This window comes from Bradysia coprophila (genome assembly GCF_014529535.1).
Source record: "Bradysia coprophila strain Holo2 chromosome IV unlocalized genomic scaffold, BU_Bcop_v1 contig_144, whole genome shotgun sequence".
NCBI classification, from domain to species: Eukaryota; Metazoa; Arthropoda; class Insecta; order Diptera; family Sciaridae; genus Bradysia; species Bradysia coprophila.
The window spans coordinates 1,812,519-1,834,536 of NW_023503373.1; the positions used below are offsets into that span (position 1 = coordinate 1,812,519).

The following is a 22,018-nucleotide window of genomic DNA, read 5'->3' on the forward strand; positions in this document are numbered from 1 at the left end:
CTAATTTCATGATGTAGAAATGTTTGAATAAACTAAATAAAAACTAAACTAAACCCTTAATCCATACAAAAAAATTAAAAGCCTCGCCAGTCCATGGGACCAGTTCGGACCTGCGTTAACTGGATCGGTTCGTTTTTATTGCTGTCGATAACAGATGATTCTGAAAGGATAACTTTGACCCGAGAATTTAAAGAAATCTACGAAAAAAGGATAAGAATAAGAAGTCAACCGTATAGCAAATTGACCACCGATGATACAGTACAGTGTGATAAGCAGCTGTTATATGAATGAAAATTTGAGACCGTTTCGATTTAAGTTGAAAATATTTTGGTTACTTTTGGTTGGAAGTAATTAAAATAGGACCGTTTCTCTGAGCTTTCATTAAAAGTTTCTGCATTTAAAAATAAATGTAACAACATAAAGCAAAATTAGTGTTATAAACCGTTGGTTCAGTCTCGTCGCAAAAATTTCGAATCCATTTAAATCCCAATCCATCCACCATTCATTTACACCATTGACTTTCAACATTTTTTTTTTTTTAGTTTGTTTTCTTCGCTCTTTTGTAGGTACTGTATAACAACACAATCTGAAATATACAATAGCACTAGCCGGCACTGCCACATTCACATTCAAAGCATACCATCGTGCGCAGAGCGGCATTTAATTGAAAAATGTTTCAGTGGTGGCATGGCAGTCTCTTGTAATCAACAGAACAGTTCGGTTTACGCGTTGTGTTCGTTCCATAAGAGATATACCTATGTTATATTACCAACATTGCTTTGAACAATTTTTTTTTCTGTTAAAAAGAATTTCATTATAAAGTAAAAGTCGCGCGGATTTATTCAATTTCAATGAATCAGAGACTATTTTTTTTTGCAACGAGCTTACATGCCGTACAACGTTAACAAAACATCTGTAAAAATAATTTCTTTTTCTCGTTTTTTTTCAATAGAAATTGATGTTTAAATATCGATGTGTGTAACATTTAAAAATGATTTCGATATATTCGGCGTTTCGGTAGCTTATGTATGTCTATTTAGAAATGTATCGTAGTTTCAGACAATTTTAATTCAAATTTACATTGTGTAACTATACTCCATTTTATTGGATTCAATTAAAATTTATGGCATAAACTAAATGTGTCTCTAAGTGTAGAAAAAAAAACCAGATGCAAATCACACAGAATATCATATTCACACACATTATTGTAGAAAAGTGCATCCAATATACGGTGTGTGTATGTTTATAAATGTAACAACTAAAGAACAATAAATTCAACATTACAGCCGAACAGAGTTTTCCACACACACGATAAGTGCATTTTGTACACGAAAAAGGCATAAACACAAAATGAAATTCAACTCAAATACGTAAGTAGGTCTCTGTTGTTATTGGAAACACTATTTATGCAGGCACGGTAAACACACACTTTCTCATCATACAAACCTACACACATGCACATTATTTTCAGATTTTTTTTTTCTTTTTTAAATTTTGTTGCTCATTATTATATCGCTGGCTCGTTGTAAATAACCAATGGTAAAACGAACATTTGAACAGAAATTTAATTTTAGTTTTTTTTTCTCTTGTTGGTTGTTGGTCTTTCAACGTTTTAGATTAGAAATGTTTTTTTTTTCATCTTTCCTTTCCGTCATAGCGTCGTCGTATAGTAGTAAAATATATATTTTCTTCTTTACGTAAAAAAAAGCATATAGAAATGTTATCATGTCATGTTGATGTGTAGTGACTTCTTTCATTCATGAGACAGTTTTCAGCTAGAAACATAAAACGAAATTATTTTAGTCAATTTACACATATACGAGATAAATGTAATATTAAGCTAGACTTTATTGGTCTGCAAAAGGAAAGGGAAGGAGATATTGATACACTCATTGAAAAACTTGGTAGGTATTAGAAAGACCGAGCAAATGCATTGTAAAACATATGAGTTGTATATGGAAGTTGTTTATAGTTACAATATTTGCTTATTATCAGTTAAATTTCAAAACTACAAAGTCTAGGCTTTGCAGATTCTGATATTGTTTAATCTTCAAACAATTACCACACCTGCTTAAAAGTTGAAAAATCCAATCTATAATTCGATTTATAATGCATATGTGCAACGTTCTCATTGATTCAAACTCAAGCGATGAAGACGATTCTGATTACTTTCCACTTTGAATGGATATGCGGTCCATCCTAAGTTGGAGTACGGCAAACTATATATTTTACAGATGAAGATTTCAATTAGTTAGATAATTACATCTTACATCGTTGTCTTTTAAGTTTGATTGTTATTTAAAATAACTAAACCTGAAATCGATGCTTTGAACTTTCTTGGACAGTTATGTTATTTGTTATCAATGTCAACGACAAAAATAAGTAATGAGATGTGGTAATTGAGACATCTTTAATAGTCAAATGCATATTAGAACTAAAGAAGTAATAGATTTCGTTTCGATCTTTAGGAAAAACTTTGATCAAAAGAAGTAACAGATTTTAGTACCTGGTATTGCAGTATTCTTTTGAAAATCCACCTATCAAAATCGGACCCGTTTCGTCTGGGATTGATAAGTACATGGTTTGAAAGGTCTTTGCCAGTAGACCTCGAAACAGGCCTTACACAGTCTCGAGCCACACCTGGTTGCTGGTGGAAGATCTCCGAAGTTGGAAAAATAGTGTTTTCTATCCGAATTTTTTGGCCGTTATAAATGATCGTTCCGGGTGAGAGTGGGCTCGTTGGAAAGCTAAGCTCAAGTACTTTCGGGTCATGCCTAGTTTGATTAGATTCATTGATTTATGTTTGCAAAAAATGCAAGAAATTTCAAAATCTGTGTGAACTTTAGACAGGTCTGGGCTGGTACTGATGACGCTTAATGTGAACCTAACATGCTAGTCGTAACATACATTGTCTAAGCTTTTCATTGATACCTCATTTGCAGTGCTGGTGATTGCTGGCGAGTTTTACGAGTAGCGGTTGTACTAACATAAAGTTCTGTTATGTCAGCAATCATCAGCACTACAAATGAGTAGCTTAGACAATTTATGTTACAACTAGCATGTTAGGTTCACATTAAGCGTCATCAGTACCAGCCCAGACCTGTCTAAAGTTCACACAGATTTTGAAAATTTGGCATGACCCGAAAGTACTTAAGCTTTGCTTTCCAACGAGCCCAATCTCACCCGGAACGATCATTTATAACGGCCAAAAAATTCGGATAAAAAACACTATTTTTCCAACTTCGGAGATCTTCCACCAGCAACCAGGTGTGGCTCAAGACTGTGTGAGGCCTGTTTTAAGGTCTACTGGCAAAGACCTTTCAAACCATGTATATATCAATCCCAGACGAAACGGGTCCGATTTTGATAGGTGGATTTTCAAAAGAATCCCTCATTACAGTTTGTCCACATTAAGAGAACACAGTTTCAAATTCTTTAGAATTTTGGAAGTCCTCGAAGCGTATGACTTTCCAAAATCTAAAAAATCTAAAAAAACCAAATGTGTGTTTGTCCGTCATAAAAGGTTAATTTACAATGTTGAACCAAATTATTAAAGTTCAATATTTACAAAACAATGCTCGTAATTTATGGACTGCATTATGCTTTCCCATGATGAAATTTTTTTGGGTTGATTTATACGTTTCGTATGGCCTTCTCAATTGACACCCCAATTGATACGATTTTTATTCCACATATAAGTGCAACACTGCAATTACACCCTTTCTTATTCATTCTTAAATAAAGTTGTTTTCGAATTCCATGACCAGTATACGAAACGCTATGGGTTACCTTACAAAAGGTATTCATAGATGTTATTGCGAACATTTTCTCTCACATCTGCCGAAAAAAATAGTTATGAGGGTTATAGTACTTCAGCATATATAGGTATTCTGAGGCAGTTGTTGTTGAACCGAGTTTTGAGAAGTGTAATATGCTTACTACGGAATATTCAGGAAGAATACGTAAAAGAAATGTTATGAATAAATTACATCAAACTGATCGAACATCAAAATACAAAAATGTTAATTTAAAAGTTTTCTTTTGAATTTTCCAAAATTCGATTACAGAAATCCCATTGGTTGCAGCATTCCTATAGATATTCTTTAGAAGGGGATGTAAAACCGAAACCAATCAATATTGATTTGTAGCATGCTTAATAGTTTTAGTCTTAAAGTTAATCTAAGCTTGACGAGACGAGAAAACTATGGATCTACAAAAAAAAGTTCAGACTGAGGCTTCTTTCTTCATTATTATCTTCATCAGATCCTCATATTGCTGCTTCTTTAAAACACTAGCAAGAGCTCATTGCCTATTCTTATCGCCGTTGTTGCAGATGATTAGCCGATTTCGACGTAGAGTCTAATTTTACTGAAGTTCCAAATAATTTTTCATGGAAACATTTAATCAATATCAATTGTTTTTAATACTCCTAATGGATCTTTACCCTCTTCCATAAACTATTTTCAATTACAATCTCATCTATTTCATGGATGCAAGTTCCACGGGCAATTTCCGTCGAATTTTAAAAGCTAAAATATTTATGCAAAACACTCTGTGCTAAAATTTTAATTAGATGGAACGTTTAAATTGGCAAACATCCTTTAAGTCTTTTGTGAAAAAAATATATTCAATCAACATTAATCCGTGTCGTAAGGAACTCGTTTTAAACATAATTCTTATACATTTGGGTGTTTAATTTTTCCTCTTTTTGCTTTGTCCATGATGTATAAGAGAACAACACCCACATAGAATTTCTTGATGTTAACGATTTTTTTTTTTATAATTTGACTTGGTAGTCATTCAGCTTTTGGGCGTTTGTTATTTTAAGAATTAATTCTCTTAAGAAATTCTACTGAAATCGATTTAGGTTCGAGCTCATGTTTTAATGTTCGACGGAGAGAAAAAACATGGAAAAAGTTTTTGTTGAAAAAATCACTCGCCAGATTTGTTTTGATGGAATTCGGCAAGTGTCTTAACCAAAACATGATAGACAGTTATACGAATCTATGAATAAAGCGTACTCTTAAATTGATCGAAATTATTGTACGTTTACTCCATTTTAAGATTTGTTCAGGTGCCAAATTCCAATTTTCATCGATCGTATTTTAGAGATCAAAGTCTTGGCTCATCCATAGGTGTTGAGATGTAAGCGAAAACTTTCACATTTCACTTCTGGATTAAAGACAATGCTCACTTCATTAGAAACTACTATAACTGACATATCTAATGTAAGCTAACACACGTTTCAGTGCAAACATGAACAACAATTAAGTATTTGCAACAGAATTTAACGGTCCGTTGACCACAACGGAGCCGTGTGTTGTCGAACACATATGTGTCTGAAATTATGAAGAACAAAAAAAATATGGAAAACCAGATTCAGGTCAAGGCCGATGAGTAGTTAATAACAAATTATGCAGTTTTAATTTTATGTTATTAATAGTATACTGCTGCACACAACACAAACATACACAAACGTGATATTGTCTGCAATTACTGGTTATAAGCTTGCTTATTTTCTCATCATCACAATCAAAGAGATAAGTTAATTTGTAATAATTTTCTGATTTTTTTTTCTTCTATTTTGTTTCCAATTTTCTTGAACAGTCAACACAGATTTATGATTTTATTTTGCTTACAATTAATGTAGTTAACAGGATACAAGTTAAGTCTGTTTCGGCTTGTATATTGCTTGTACCGAGACTTGTACACATAAATGCAACTCATATCGATAGGCGATTAAAAACTATTTTGTTTTGCACATTAGGAACTTCGTAGAACCCGCCACATTTCTCGATTTAACGTTCTACAATTTTTTGTTATTGAAATGGAATTATAAAAGAATTGTTAGTAGATGTCTGGTCGATGGTTCTATAAGTGGTTTCATGAATATTAATACTGAATCATAAATTTTGAGGTACTATACATTGGTGGGCTTACAGATAAATTCTTACATAATTGATTTGAAATCGTAAATCAGAAGACATTACACAATGAATATATACCTACGTATTCTATGGTTATAAAAGAAACATTCTAACTTCTAAGACGAAACCAAATTATAACTACAAAACCTCATCCAAACAACCTTATTCATTAACGATGCATAAAGTTTGTGCTCATTTAAAAATAAATTAAGAAAATTATAAGAAAGACGTCTTGCTTGCTTCTTCATCAAGAAGCGTGTATTTTAATGTGTATGTGATGAGAAAATCTCTTTTTGAACGAGATAAAAAAAACGTGAAAAAGAAAACTGAAAAGAAAATTTTTTTTTGTAAAAGAAACTCGTCAAGAAACGTACACATAATCGTAGCTGAGAAAATGTATTAAGAATATGGGTGTATGTAGCTGAATCAAGTTATAGAGAGATATGATATTGAGTCAATGAAAAAAAAAATGAAATTAAATTATCTTTTAATCAAGACCGAGTTGGTTTACTTACGATGGAATTATTTAAAATTTAAAAAATTAAATTTTTAAGTAAAATCTCGTATGTATATAAATTTCACATTTTGTGATGCAAGAACGAACTGCACCAGAGACGATGATTGCATTTTTATTACAAAGAATTTATTTTCTGGTTTGACCTTCATCACGATGGATAAATCTTTATTATATGCGTTTGAGTATTATGTTTTACTTTAAACGTAGCTGGAAATACACATATATACGAAACATTTTATTTTCTTTGCTTGGTGGGTAATACATACAACGTTTTTATGAAATGGCTGCACGATGTGACTGTGTGATGATGTGAGGGAGAAAATTAGGTCATAACATTGCTCGTAAATATCAAATTTAAAATAAAAATCGTGTTTATGAGGATTGAGATTTAATGGTACTGTGGCTAGACTCCCCATTGATCAAATCAACCTATAAAACAATTTCTTTCAAGGTTCCTGCAGAAGATTCTTTCTAAATTTGTTGTAATGGAACAGAGTCTTAGGTGCACACACATCCATCTTGCACCACATCGTGCTCTGCATGTAGTATACAAGTTACATGAACTGTTGCATTATTTTGTTAGTTTTTGTAAGTCGGATTATAACTTAAAACTCATAAGTCATTTTTGCATGTGTTATAGTTCACGACAACTAATAATTTCTGAGAGACTGAGTTATAATCGACTTATAAGTCGACTCAATCTTAAGATATTTTCTTTACTAAGAATTTGATTACTTGAATGTGTGAACTAATAATAAATGGATGGATGGATGGACAGATAGGATGGATCCAGTAAAACTACTGCGTATGCTCTATAGTAATGATGAGCACGTTCTAAAATATCGAAAAATGAGGACTGATCCTGTTTAATAATATTTTACACTTTTTCATTTCTCTGGAAAATCTGTCTCGAAAGTTTTCAACAACAGAATTATCCAATCTTCCAATCTCATTAAACAATTTTTTATCGAATACAACATAATTAGATAAAACTGTTAACCGTGTCTAGCTTGATTGCGAGCGTTTAAAAAAAAATATTCCAAGAAATTATGTCTTAATATTCTTAACACAACACAGCAACTTTTCCCCGAACAATACTAAATAACAAACTTTTCCAATCCGTTTTAATCAAATTTTCCGCAACGGAATTACTGTACAACATTACAAAATCTATAAAACCCTCAAGATTGAAGATATGACAGCATTAATTATCCAAACACGTCTATAAAAATAAACGATAAATTATCGTGGTTTACAACTTTCAAGTAATAAAATTACTGACAAAAACTATCAAGTGTGCAATAAAATTCCAAATGGAAGAAGAGACGAAAAAATAAAGAATTTTTATGGGAAGAAAAACGAGGATGAAAATTTCTTTACTTCAGACTCGGGATGCAATTTTATTACCTCACTTCGTTGGTATGATGTTGAATAAAGCTGTCGCAATGAGTTGAAAAGAATAGACGATTATTTGAAATCCTTTCGCTTGACGTGAAGTCTATCAAGTCATTATTAATGATCTTTTAAACAAGAATTTGAAATGAAAATGTGCGAATTTGAAGGTGAACAATGTTTGTTGAACTGATCAAGTGTTTTATTATGTTTAATCTGTGTGCGGCTTTTGAGCGTTCTACTCTTGAAATAAAAGCATACTCGCTGACTCAGTGTGACTTTTATGTTCGTATTACGCACACTATATCTTGCCAACCCTCGGCTTCGCCTCAGAGAAATATCTCCTTTTGGTTATACTGACAAAAACTAATTAGATTATGTACAAAACAAAGCGACTGATGCACAGTCGAGGACAAATAATTATCTTCCTATTTCAACGGAATTCATTTTTGATGAGATTTTAATAATGTGAGTATGTTCGGTATTGTTAGCAATTAAAGTTCAATTTAAATTCACCAACAGATGATTATTAGATTAGTAATGTACAACAATCGATCTGATGGTAGGATGTCATGATGTTATTAAAAACATAAATTGTGAAAATACCATAAATTCTTCATAATGACAATTTCTAATTACTCTGTACTATACCGTACTACTGTGACACACGTCCAAAAGTCCATAAATTGTTATCAAAGTTCGAACGATGCAATTTGTGTCGACCTTTGTTTCGAAACATGATGAAAACTCATTATCCCTCTAATTTAATCTTTAAAGTAACAGTTTGCACGCAATACTTCAGTTTCAGTCTGTTATCGATCCACCATTTTAAGCGAAGGTTGTTCAAATTGCTAGTATAGTAAAAACTGTCATCACACTGTGTGCCTTTTCGTAACTTTATTAAATTCATCATTTATTTATTGGAATATATGGCTGCTTTCGATGTCATTCAAAAAAGACAAAGTATTAACGGCGGCGGCGGTGGGTAGTCTTTCAGGAAAATTCGAAAAAACTTTTTTTTTGGGAAAAAAAGATTTCACGAAAAGTAGAAAAAAAGATGGAACAAAAGAAAACTTTGTTATTTATTGACGTATTTAACTTTGCTGAATTTAATTAATAATTGTATCAAGAGTGAACGAAAATGTATACCTTACTAAACTCCTCGCTCCATAAAAAATGTTGTGGGGAGTTTCGTAGTACAGACGTAAACTACGAGACAATAAATAATCACTTGTTCAACGAATACAATCCAATTGATGCTACTAAATCCACCTGCGATTTAAAATGTTATAATACGTTGTATACAGTGCCGCCACATCACATGGACAATCCGGACATTTGCCAAGGCCGCAGCTATCTGAGTGGCGGAAAATTATCAATTTTAAGGCGCGAAACTGTTGTGGGAATATTGTTTTAGAAGAGTCTGCAGTATCAACAGCTTTTTGCCTAGTGCGCCAAAAGCCTGGTGGCGGCACTGGTTGTATATACGTAAATGTCGCGAAGTTGGTAATGCATGCTTATTGAATATGGAGAATTGGTTTGAAATTGTAACTTCTCATGTTCCTTCGCCTGTAATAAAAACTTCTACACCAGTGCTAGAAATGGGTGTGGAAAAATTTGGGGAAAACTGGAATAATTTATGAAAAACTAGGAAAATGTTGGAAACTGCGAAATCTGCAGAAATTTAATTTTCAATTAAAATTTCGCCTAAACAATCTAGTAATTCAAAACTGAAGTGATTGATGATATGACTAGTTCGTGAATTAAATTATTATTTGAATTGTTTTTCCAAGGTGTAACTGTCAGCAATACTAATTCACTACTTACTTTCATTTAATTAAAATGCATGTGTCGTATTGCAACAATATACTGTCGATGTAGCTGCAATGAATAAGTGGACGTTTATTGTTACTTTTATCAAATTACCTTTTTATTGGTGTTCAACGAATTAAAAATCGTTATTTTGCTTTCGGGGAAATACAACCTTCAACGCATTAAATGACTTTTTTTATAGAGTCACATGCAAAGCCATTGGTTTGTTTTCAGACTTTATGCGTGTCGATCACATATTTTACACACATTCTCAGTATATAAAAAAAGCGAATCAAATAAGTGTTTCCCGCAAATGTTTTTTTGTACAATACCAATACGTTAAAAGTTTACATAACAAATGAAGCATTGAATTAATTTAACGATTCATCGTTCATCGCTTTAAGAAAACTTTTTGATTTTATAACATTGAATTTGTCCATACGAAGAGTTTTTAAAGTAAAAGTATCGAATTTCGGTTTTAGTTTTATTGTTGTTGTTGTTGTCTTAAACGTATTCAACATGGTAGTTTCTCGTTTCGTATCGGACACTTCCTTCCTAATCATAAAATTTCGAAGGTTTTTTTTCGATTCTCATTTGGTATTCAATGTTATCTAAACGAAGCGTACATGAGTCCGTTGTCGGATTTTATTTACATTTACATTGACCATGATTATATAAAATTGACTAAAAAATCAAGTCAAAGTTGAAGCATTATCACATTCATTTACATCACTTTTTTTTTGCGGTTCCCTTACGGTAATTATTCTTCCAATAGTCATGGTAAGCTCTCCAACAATGTTATGTAAAATAGTTTGCACAGAAACCAGCTTCAAAGCTAACATCTATTTTCAAGCAGAAGCTTAACCGAATTTTAAGTCATGGAAACATCTCGTTAAACGTCTATCTATGCAAAAATTGTTTTTCTCTCCGTATAGACGAATGCTAAAATTATTCTGTCTATTTCCATTGAGTGAAATTATCGTTTTATCAATTTTGACACACCCCTACACAATGTCAAGAATCGATTATTTTTAGCAACCATCTTAACCGCAATTCCTACTGGGATTAAACCACAAACTTGAAAGTTCCGAAAAAGTTATCACTCATGTAACATAACGGAGACATCAATACCCCAAATTAATTAAGTTGCAATCACAAACTCGGGTGAATACACTCGCTGAATGTGTGTTAACATTACATACCAACCCACGCGTCCGCAGGGATACCTTTTTGCTATTTGTTAATTAGTCAACGTTAGAACCAACTTAGCTCTTCACATATTGTTTACTACCAATTAAATGAAAACCCACACTGTTTCCAGATCGCTGATAGTTTCCATTTTGTACCCTAACCACAACTCACACACAACTTTCATTTATTGGAGGCATATAATGAAATCGCTACCTCTGATTTTTTGCCTTTTTTATATTTTTAGTTTTACGTATCAGAAACTACAAAACTTACATGAGTTCGAAACAAAAAACTAATTTAAAATTCTAGTCATCGATTTCCTTAAAAATGTACTTGGTTTGTATATAGCCTGACCGATGACCATGCCATCCGTGATAGTGTGATTTACTTGTGTTGAATGACAAAATGAAACCGGTAAAGGTGTATATATGAAGTTAAATATCACCACAACACACTAACTAAGCGAATAAAATATGTGTACGTACATGAACACACCACAGAGTTAGGAATACGAATGTTAGTGTTATAGGTTAGAGCACGCAAAACTGGACAAATAAAATAAATCAACAGAAATAATTAATGGTTATGCTAACAATATTCGAATAGGTTATGTTTAGATTTTATATCAACCTAGAAAAAAAGGAGAAAAAAAATGTCAATCAATAAATTGTTCACCGGCCAACGATGCAGAAACTGCAATATTCTTTTTGATAGGTACTTCAGAAATTTAATTTTGTAAGAAAAACTGAAAATCATGGTACTACACGTAGCTACGAGCTTAGTCATTATGAACATTTAATTATTTTTCTCGTATATGAACTCTTTGGTTGGATATTATCGTTCTAAGTATTACAAACTGAGTCACATGCTTTCGACTTTCTGTAAAAAAAAAAACGATGTCGCATTAATTAGCCTCAGAGTCCTGATGAAGTCATTCGAACTAAATTTGCACCAATGGACACATTAAACTGTGATACCATTTGCACATTTCGGGTACGATGGAAAAACCGATCGAATACATTGCGAGAAGTCGTGAATAAATGGCCAATACTTAGCATTTAAATAATGTTCGAAAATCACACTATCAATAGTTTAGCTAATCCATACACAAAACCGGTAATATGGCTATCAATCGACTTACTACACAAAAAAAAGTGTTACACGTTTTGTTGATAACTCAACTCCGTCGAGCTCGTCGCAAAATTTACATTTTGATTTTTCATAGCCGGGGTTTATCGATCGGTGAGTTTAGTATGTTACGTATATTCTTGTTAAATCATTAAAAACGTCATTTGAAATTGAAATTTTTTTTTTCTTCATTTCGAGGTTCGATCAACTCAACGAGGTCGCTAATGTTTTTGTTTTTGATTAAATTAAATATTTAATATTGACTATGGGTAGATTTAGTGTTTGGATTGACGAAAAAAAGGCATTTTGAATAATAGACGCAATGAATTGAAATTCGATGCGAGTTTTATTTGTAGACTCGAAAATCGTATTGGAATTAGCATTTAACATGGCTGAGTGGTATGTTAACGTGAAGGTAATAGAAATTTTCGTTTAGAGTTCGAGGTTGCAGTACAGTCGATACGAAATAGTTTACTATGTTCAATTAAGGTTTCATGTTTTTTTTTTCAGTTCAATGCGAAAGAATTAAAGGTGAAGGTTGTTGCCGTTCAGGTTTATTGTGCACTTTAGGGCTTTTTACGTATAGCATAATAACAGTTCACTTTGATTATGTGCACTCTTAAAGCAAAGAGTAAATTATTATATTACCAACAACTGTTGGAGAAGAAACTGTGTGCAGTGATTGACGTCAACGTCAGCTCACACTCCCTGGGAATATAATGACATGAATATGTAATGACAGATCTTGTAAATTGTTTTATTTTAAAGAGGATACAATTAAAAGAAATATTTGAAGATGTGCTTCGACCATCTCTTAGGTTAGGGGTCTCAGGATACTCTAATATCCCTAACGTTTATGAGAAAACATCGAAAGATCAATTCACAAAATCAGAGAAATCTTCTGGAGACAGATTTTTTTCACTCAGTAGCTACAACTCTTAGAACCACACAAGCACTAAAAACTAAAAATAAAACTTCAAGTTCACAGCACACTAGCATTGCATTGCATTAGTGGGTAAGGAAATATTCTACATTTATAAGCATTTGTTTACGCACATTCATGCATCGAATATTTACGGTCTAATTCACTTATATTTTTCGGTTCAATAACTCTCAGTTTTATCTATTCATTTTCATTGCGGCGGGCACATTAATGACGAAAAATTAAAATAAAAAATATTGTTATCGAATCACTTCGTAATGCATTCGTAATGTCTTGTTCAGCCTTTAACGAAAAAAAGAGAGCTAAGAACCAATAAATGAAACATTTTTAAAATTCAATCCAACCCTGGTAAAATATTGACGTTGACTCACATAAAGTGTTATGTACAATGACAACAAAAACAGATAATTCGAATGATGGATTTTCTGAATGTTTGTGAGCATTCTTTTCAGAAGGTAAGCTCATGCAATTTCTTTCATATTTTTTTCGAAAGACAGTTGCATACGCTATAAATTTGCCTGGCAAAACCATTTATATCTTCTGTCTTATCACGTCAAATACGTAGACATTTAAACAACTCCGAAGCAACGAAACACCAATAAACCGAAAATTGTTTAATTTATTCTTTTAATCAGCCAGACTTGCATCAAAATAAGCGATAACTCAGGTCGATTGTTTGGAGGTTATATGATATTGCAGCTTAAAATTAAATTGCGTGGTTGAAATTATGTATTTACTTCCATTATCGCACAGATGACTGTAAACTAAATAATTAATTTGTTTTTAACTTTATGGATATTCTTGTTAAAAAGTATAATTGGAGTCGGTTCACATCAACAGAAGAGATGTTCGATGCATTAATTTGACATGTATGACCTATATATTGATTGTGCCAGCTCATGAAACCGTAAAATTGCCTTAACATGATTAGCAGATATCTGATTTCAGCTCATTCATTTAGCTTAATTTGAACAGAAAAACGAACTCATAAACATCGTTCCAACGAATTCTTATTCGTCAACAGTCAAAATCAGAGTTTCCAAACTTTTCTAAACGTTCAGACAAAATTTTTCCCAATAACTTCTCGTACACGTGTTTTCAGCTTGAACTCTCTGCCTAAATTACCCAATTTTTTTTTTCAAATTCTTTTTACCCTCATCAATCAACCGCGGAACAGACATTAAGATATATAAAATTCGAATCACGTAAAACAATTTTTTTCCCATTGGTTCTGGAATCATACACATTTTGGTTGTTCATTTAAATAGAACGTTAATTCTCCAGTGTATAGGAGAAATATTTACTATCGGATCACACCTGGTTGGGCCATATGAGTGTGTGTTTTATATAATTTTAATCGAGCGGTGTTAGTCATATTTGCGGTCTACGGTCAATTAACTCATTGACCTATTGTTTGTTTTAATTTAAATGGAAATTACGACGAAATGGAAATGGAATTTCTATTTTTCTATGCCATCATATTAATTTAAAAAAATAAATAATTTCCTTGCACTTTTGTTGTCAACTCAAAATCAGACTCATGTAAATTTTGTAATATTACAGAATCTGTGGTACTAATAGCAATATAATTGGCAAGAGTTTAAGGGAACCAATAATTTTCTTACTTTACAAAAAAAAGCTAATATAAAGAGACAATCGCATGGCACATACTTTGAAGGCAAAACAAACAATTTTTCTGATTCTATTATAAATCCATTAAACCATCCTTCCTACCGTAATTTCAAACTTTTCGAGTAAAACATTCAACCATATTACAAAGTCTTCAATTTTTTTTTTCTGTTGTTCCAGATCGTCAATTCAACAAAATGCCAGCAGCTATAATAGCCGTCTTGACATTCTACATGTATCCAAGCCACAGCACGAACACTTTTAGAAGCATTAATAAGACACGTCGTGGATGACGCAACGTTGACAAATTTTTTCTTTTCGTTTTTGTTTCTTGTATGCAATGAATAAATTCTTACATCAAATTATATGAGTTACAAACGAAAAAATTTAATTCCACAAAGAAGTATCACCAAATTATCGCCATCATTAAACAATTGCGTGTTGTAAAGAAAAAAAAACTTTTTTCATAAATCGAATCAAGATTTCAACGTTAAGTTGTAAATCAAAAAAATAATAAAAATCGTGAAATTGACATATAAAAAATGTGTGTAAACGAAGAAGTATAAATATTAAAATTCTTGATATAAAAAAACAAAAAACTTGAAACCTTTTTACGGACTCAAAGAATTATAAATTAACAAAAACTATGCAAAATTAAAATATAAATGAAGTGAAATGAATAATGTAGAAAGATTTGTTACAAAAATATAGTCATAACTAAGTAAATATTATATTCGTCTGATCACTAATTATAAAGGTACACACAGAATTAATAAAGTAAAAACTAATTTTTCATTAAGTGCATAGAATCAGATTCATATTAGTGACATTTGTGTTTTCAAGTACATTATTCAAGTACATAAATTTCAACGAAATTAATGACGTGTAAATAATTGCGTAATTTGCGGAAATAATAATTTAATTTCTCTGTTAATAAAGTTTTCATAAAACTGTTGTGTTACAGACTCAGTGGATAATTTTGTTGGATTTTCACAAGCAAACAATAATTGGATTTTAGTGGTGAGTACAACTCTTTAATTTATTTCATAAATAAAAAAATTATCGAAAAAAGTAACCGATAAGAAAAGACTTCTCAGTAATTGTTGTCGGTTTCTTTAATACATCCATGGAATTATAAAATCTGACAATTTCATTCTGAGTCGAAGCTATTATCTTTACTCTAGCGGGATACATGAGACATCAACATTCCCATACATGTGTTGTACTCAGGTGGTAACTTACAAGAAATGAACAGAGTGAGGGATTGAAGTTTTGACAAATTATTTGTAAGCAAAAAATTGTTCTATTGTATGCCACCAATTTTTTATAAGATCGTCCAAACATCAGCGCATACAGCCGACCGTTACAAAATTACGAATTGGCGGACCCATATTTCATGTGCATTTTAGAGGCAAGCGTAGAACTATTTTTTGCCTAATGTAATGTTCTGCATCGAATTTGTTAAAACTTCAATCCTCCATTCAGGGTATTCCCAGTTGCGATTTATACTGAAGTATATTTCATAATATTTGTTCAGCATTAAGTACTCCGTGTGAGAGTCGTGAGAGAGCGATCTGTCAAGTAAACAAAGCAAAAATTTAAAAAATTCAATTTTGTCGCTCACACCTTATACATTTTTTCGTAAGTGGAAATAAAGCCTTAATTGAATGAATTCAGCGAATAAAATTGACTGGATTGGAGATGATCAATAAACGACCTGACTCGGAAATTTTAGAAGCGACCTTCTGGTCTGGAGTATATATGCGTTATTCTCGAGTATAAATTGTAAGAGGGATACCCCTCCCTCGTTATTTTGATTGCAATTGTTGGATATTATGATTCCATCCCTATATGTCGAACGTCAACTACTCGAAATTTTCCATCTTACTGCATTTTGTGTGGGTATGCAGACATCAGACGCGTGGCCCTGTTTTTTTATATTAAAGATGAAAGTTCAAGATATACAACTGAATCTTAATTCTTACAGTTGCTTTACGTTTTGTTTTTATTTGTGTCGCAATATATCTTGCTAGACTTCACTAATAACAAAACTTAATTAACCAAATCTTATTAACTTCTTCGCCTACAGCTCTAATAAAATTGAGTTTCTTGGGAAAAATTAGCAATAACTAACAAGGACTATTGTCTTATTATGGCACCACCTTAGAAAAACTGGATGTACAATTTTTGAATGCTTTCTGCATTCGCAATTAGTTATTGATTAATACGGTATTGCGAATGCTGAATGCATCATATCCCCATGTGTATCCAAAACGAGTAAGACTAACTTTTGATAAGCGGAAATACACAAAACTCCATTTCCTACACAGGCAAATGACGAAGATTGAACCCACTCTGTAGAACTGCCATACACTTTCTGAAATTCATAACAACGAACGAGACTGCATAACTACACAATTTACAATCTATCACTGCTTACATCCTCTTTGCGTTAATCTTTTCAAATTAATTTTCGTGGAATGAATGCATACAAAATTGCAGGAATATTTATACACACAGTCATCGCATAGAAGAAAATGATTTTCTTCTCATCTCACCTATTTTTTCGAAAAAGATCTAAAATCAGATTTACATCTAGCAGATGTTCGGTTTATTTTACATATTTTATTTTATTTTATTTATTTATTTTCTTTTCATTTCTTCGGTCTCCATACACTAAGAAACACTACAGTCAATAGATGTGTGTACTATAAGATCAAGATTTAAATAGCATGACTTTACTTTTCTTCTTTCCTTTCGGTTTTTTGTTTTGTATACTACATAACACACTGGCAAAATTTGGCCGAATGTCAAAAATGCTTTGTAGGGTTTGGCCATTTGTCAAGTTCGAGTCGCGAGATGTTTCTTAATTTAAATGGAAATATTCACCAAGAACTGAATTTAACTCTGGTCGAATTTTCTTCACACTTATACGATCTCTCTTACTGAGCAATATATGTATATACAGAGAAATATAAAACGCAGCGTTTAACACGATTTCATTATATTTTATTTCGAATAAAAGTTGAAGCGCAAAGCATTAGATTAGATAAATGTTATTATAAAAATACATGGTTGCACGAAAAAAAAAATGTAGGTCAGCCAACTTTTTGTTTTGTTTGGAGTGTGTAATCTCGATAAGGTGAATTTTTATGTTTATTATAATGAGACAGGGACATTTTTTTATAAGAATAGGTATTTAAGTGTTATCGCATCTTAGATTAGGAAAACTATTTTTATTGAATAGAAAATGTTATTTCAAGCGGAGAAAATTGGTGTGGAATGATTACCAAACACGTGACAGTGTTCGTTAGTGACATTAGTATTCGTAATCATTATCAGGAACAACTTTTTATAGAGGAACCTTATCAGAAATAAGCAAATATGCTGGTTAATTACAAATTACTAAGAAATTGTCTTTAAAGTAAACGATTTACTTGTTTCAATCGACCGACAGTGCTTAGCCTACTTACCAAAAAAATTCGCAGAAAGAACTCAATCTAAATTTTTTACCCTCTTACTAACGGTAATCATATAAGTCTGTTCCAAGTGTAACAATGAAATGTCAATTTTCATCCACATAGCCGTAACCAAACAAATATTGTTTACAAAATGTTCGCAAAAGCGTTGAGGTTATGGCTCCGTGGATGAAATTTGACATTTAAATGCAATAAAATTACTCTTGCACTTGTACTAGGAACAGATACAATCATTAAATCTGTTACTTCTTTTGTTTAAAGTGTCGCCTAGCGTTTTATTCCTAATCTAGTACTTCTTTAGGTTTACTATGAGTTTGCTTCATAAAAGGTGATCTATCAGAGTTTGTAATCACTTATTTTTATCGTCTTTGTCGATAACAGATCATCAGCCGATTCGGTTCGGCCTCTTCCGTGTTAGTTCCTGGCGAGGGGCACCGCACTGAATTTGCAACTCTTTTACAAAAAAAAAAAAAAAACAAAAAAAAACAAAATTATCGGAGAAAAATGGAATGGAGGACATTTGTGAACATCTCAGTGTCAAAATTTTAAATTTGTTGTGAGTTGGTATACAAACACGGATTGTGTCTCTAAAGTTCGTTCTCGAAAATCTTTTAATAATTTTATAGAATCTCTTACATCATTTGCATAGAATCTACTACATTTATTTATAGATTGAAGATCTTTTTTCTGTGTCAATACCAGATTTTGCATGTGCAACTCTTCTGCAACTCTTTTGCAACTCTTCTGCAACTCTTCTTGCAACTCTTTTTTTCGGCGTGCAACTCTTTTGCAACTCTTTTTTTTCAGATTGCAAATCTATGCAACTCTTTGCAACTCTTTTCAGTGCGGTGCCCCTCGATTCCTGGTATAGTCGACACTTATCATACTTTTCCAAATTTTTGACCACAAAGTTTGAGCTGAAATTTACGCTCCTTGAAGATGTGAAAAATTTTGTGTTAATACAATCAGCAACGTAAACACAGGTTTCGCAACAGAGAAACTGTTTTGATCGTGTAGCGCTAATGCTGCAAACTTTTAACAACATAATTACGTGATATCACATGCGGGCTCTATCAGAGCCTGAAAAAAATTTAGCTTGGAAACTACTTTTTCGCAATGTCTAAAACATAAAACAGCAAACTATTTTCCAACATCTGCTGCCGGCATACAATAAATTAAATGTTCCACACATTCCGAAATGAAGGTTGAAAAACAAATTGTCTTGCATTCGAGTTGTTTTTAATTTGTGGCAACAGGCGACGTTAGAAACATAATTAATCAAAGTATCACCTGCATAAATACCGCCATTACCAGTGGTTAGAGAATTATTAGAGGATGTTGGTTGTGGTTGAAAGAAGTCGTAACAGTTTTTTTTTATATCAGTAATGTTATATAAGAAAAATAATATTTGAAAGTAGAAAAACTCCTCAGACTCATCTTCTCCGCAAAAAAAAATCTATCAAAAATTGTGTCCTTGAATGTTCGGTACTGAAATGAATTCCAATCGTACTAATCGAATATTTATAAAGTATTTAACTCTGTCTTGTACCGTAAATTATAATCTTGACTGTTGGCACCCATGAAATTCCCATTATATTCACTTAAAATTCACAATACAAAATCAGAAATTCGCTCAACGACGATTTCGTTATGTATTACATGTTTAAAACGAAACGATCAAACCGGATTTCTTGAAAAAGAAAGAAATAAAAAAAAATAAAATTTATAAAAAAAATCTATTGGGCAATTCATTTTGGTGGTTTGGTAAAAATACATTGAACTTAACATAAATAAGAGTCATTGTTTTTTCGGTGGGTCGTACAATATACAAAGTGTGCCAAATTTTAAAATAAATTTTGGAGTTGGTAAGTGTAAAGTTAAAAGTCTTTTTAATTGTTTTAGTAATTGAGTTGGTTACAACAACGGCAAAATTTTCAGTGAATCGTTAAAATGTTTCGTTGTTATCTTTATTTTTCACTCATTCGCCATATATATTTAGCAAACAAGTTAGGCCACTCCAATTAGACCAAATTTTACATTTGTAATTCTGGTGCTGCGGTTAACAACATTATCTCGGTCGGTTGATAAAAGGCAGAGACTTGTACTTGATGTATGTTCAACGATTATTATCATTGCCTTCATCCAGAATTTGTCACAATTTTAAAGCCGCAAATATCGCTTGTAACTGTACCAACCATCCAAAATATAAACCATCGATGAAACTATTTTCAGATGTAATTTTAAATCGTGCATATCATCATTACCTGCTTACCTATTACCATTTCATTTCGAAGAAAGTGAATTTAGTAAGAAGTAAAAAATAAAATGAAAATCATACGACCGGCCCGGTACCAACGTTTTATCATAAATTAATGAACATTCGATGTGTACGAGTAACATAAAAATGAAACATTCATTCACTCTTTCACATACATAAATGTAATGTTCATTTATATATACATTTAGAATTCCTACACTCACGCCATTATTGTCATAGATATATCTGAAATACATACATTTTACACTTGACTGATTGTGTGTTCATAACATTAAAAAACAAGTCTAACAACTTGTCTATTTGGATAAGTGTTTGGTATTCTAGTTTTTATATCGTTTTACAAATATATTAATAATATAAGCCTTCTACTGATATATATTCATTTTGCTTCACATATTTATACATATATATACAACCAATATTACTCTTCTTGAATGCAGGCTGGTATACGTATATATATTCTCTCAAGACATCAGTTTTACGAAACTATGAGTTTCTAAATTGAGTTGAACAAACAATAACATCTGATAGAATGTGTCTGTGCAGTGACCCACAAACGATAACACGCCATATTGATCTATTTTCATCTCGCACAAAATTATTTTGATATGCACAATCGAGTAAAGTATATTTTTTAGGATCTTCTTCATGGTAACAGTCGTATTATTTCTGCATTGGGTATAGAATTCATGTTAGTATGTTAATTTTAATTATTATTTCTTGTATGCATTAATGCTGTAGACATTAAGAAAATTGAAAATGATGCACTTACTCGAGGAAGTCAAATGTTATCATTAAAATATGACATCAACTTATTGTTGTGCTAATTTCAAATGCCATTAAAAACAACTTTGTTATGCAGTATGAAGAATGAGGCAATCAAATAGTCAGAGTGCACTTGATTGTAAGGTAGTGCAAGACATTTAGTTAGGCTTTTTGTGGGGTTTGTAGTTATTAATTTGAATAAACAGAAACAGTGTAGAAATGATGGTAGTAAAACCCATATTCGGTTGACTCACAGCTCTCATGTTATCAAATGAAAGTTTTACTTGATTTCTTTACTTTCGATCCTAATTGATTACAAAATTTTATCTGGACAAAAGCGCCACTGAACCGTAAAATAAGTTTCATTCGTACGATCACACTCGCCTCTACAATAATTGAAAATTTCAAAGGTACTAAGCTGATTCAATAAACTACGCCTTATCTACCTGTAAAAACTTCACACACAAAAAACGTAAAGAAACTCAAACGAGCATGTAAACAACTCGACCAAGATATCGACTATTTTCGAATAGTAATTACTGAAGGTTCTTTTGAATTATCAGCAAGGTCTACGGCCCATTGTTTATATTATAGTGTTCTGCGACCGAGTATCATTTATATACAAAACTATAATTGTTTTGTGGAGTGTTTGTTTGTTTATTTTCATTTAACGTCTTTTTGATTGCTAATTGCTTCCACCGTATTTTGATTTTTATTTTAATCGATAAACAAAGCTTATGATTGTTGTACTTTGATGAATCGAATTCATTGAGCGAAGAATCATCAGTCCATAATATTCCGTATTCCTTTCAAATTTTCCAAAAAAAAACTTCTGGAAATCTCAAAGAGTGTTTGGAAGTTTTGTGGATATAGTTGGGTAAGACATCCGAAAGATTTTATTTTGTATTCGCCTAATCTCATTAAAACACAAGTTTTTTTCTAAACGTTTCAAGTTGA

General features: G+C 32.0%; 1 protein-coding gene across 2 annotated transcripts in view; it reads left to right on the plus strand.

The window, feature by feature from the left end:
* The first annotated feature begins 686 nt into the window (after window positions 1-686).
* The window catches only part of LOC119071184 (ecdysone receptor), a 106,575-nt gene continuing 85,243 nt past the window's right edge, over window positions 687-22,018 (plus strand). The window contains exons 1-2 of one of the 2 annotated variants that reach the window (XM_037175956.1): window positions 687-1,370; window positions 14,720-15,559. The gene's annotated coding sequence lies outside the window, so the exon portion shown is untranslated. The remainder of the gene's footprint in view (window positions 1,371-14,719; window positions 15,560-22,018) is intronic. The other variant, XM_037175955.1, reaches the window with a different exon arrangement.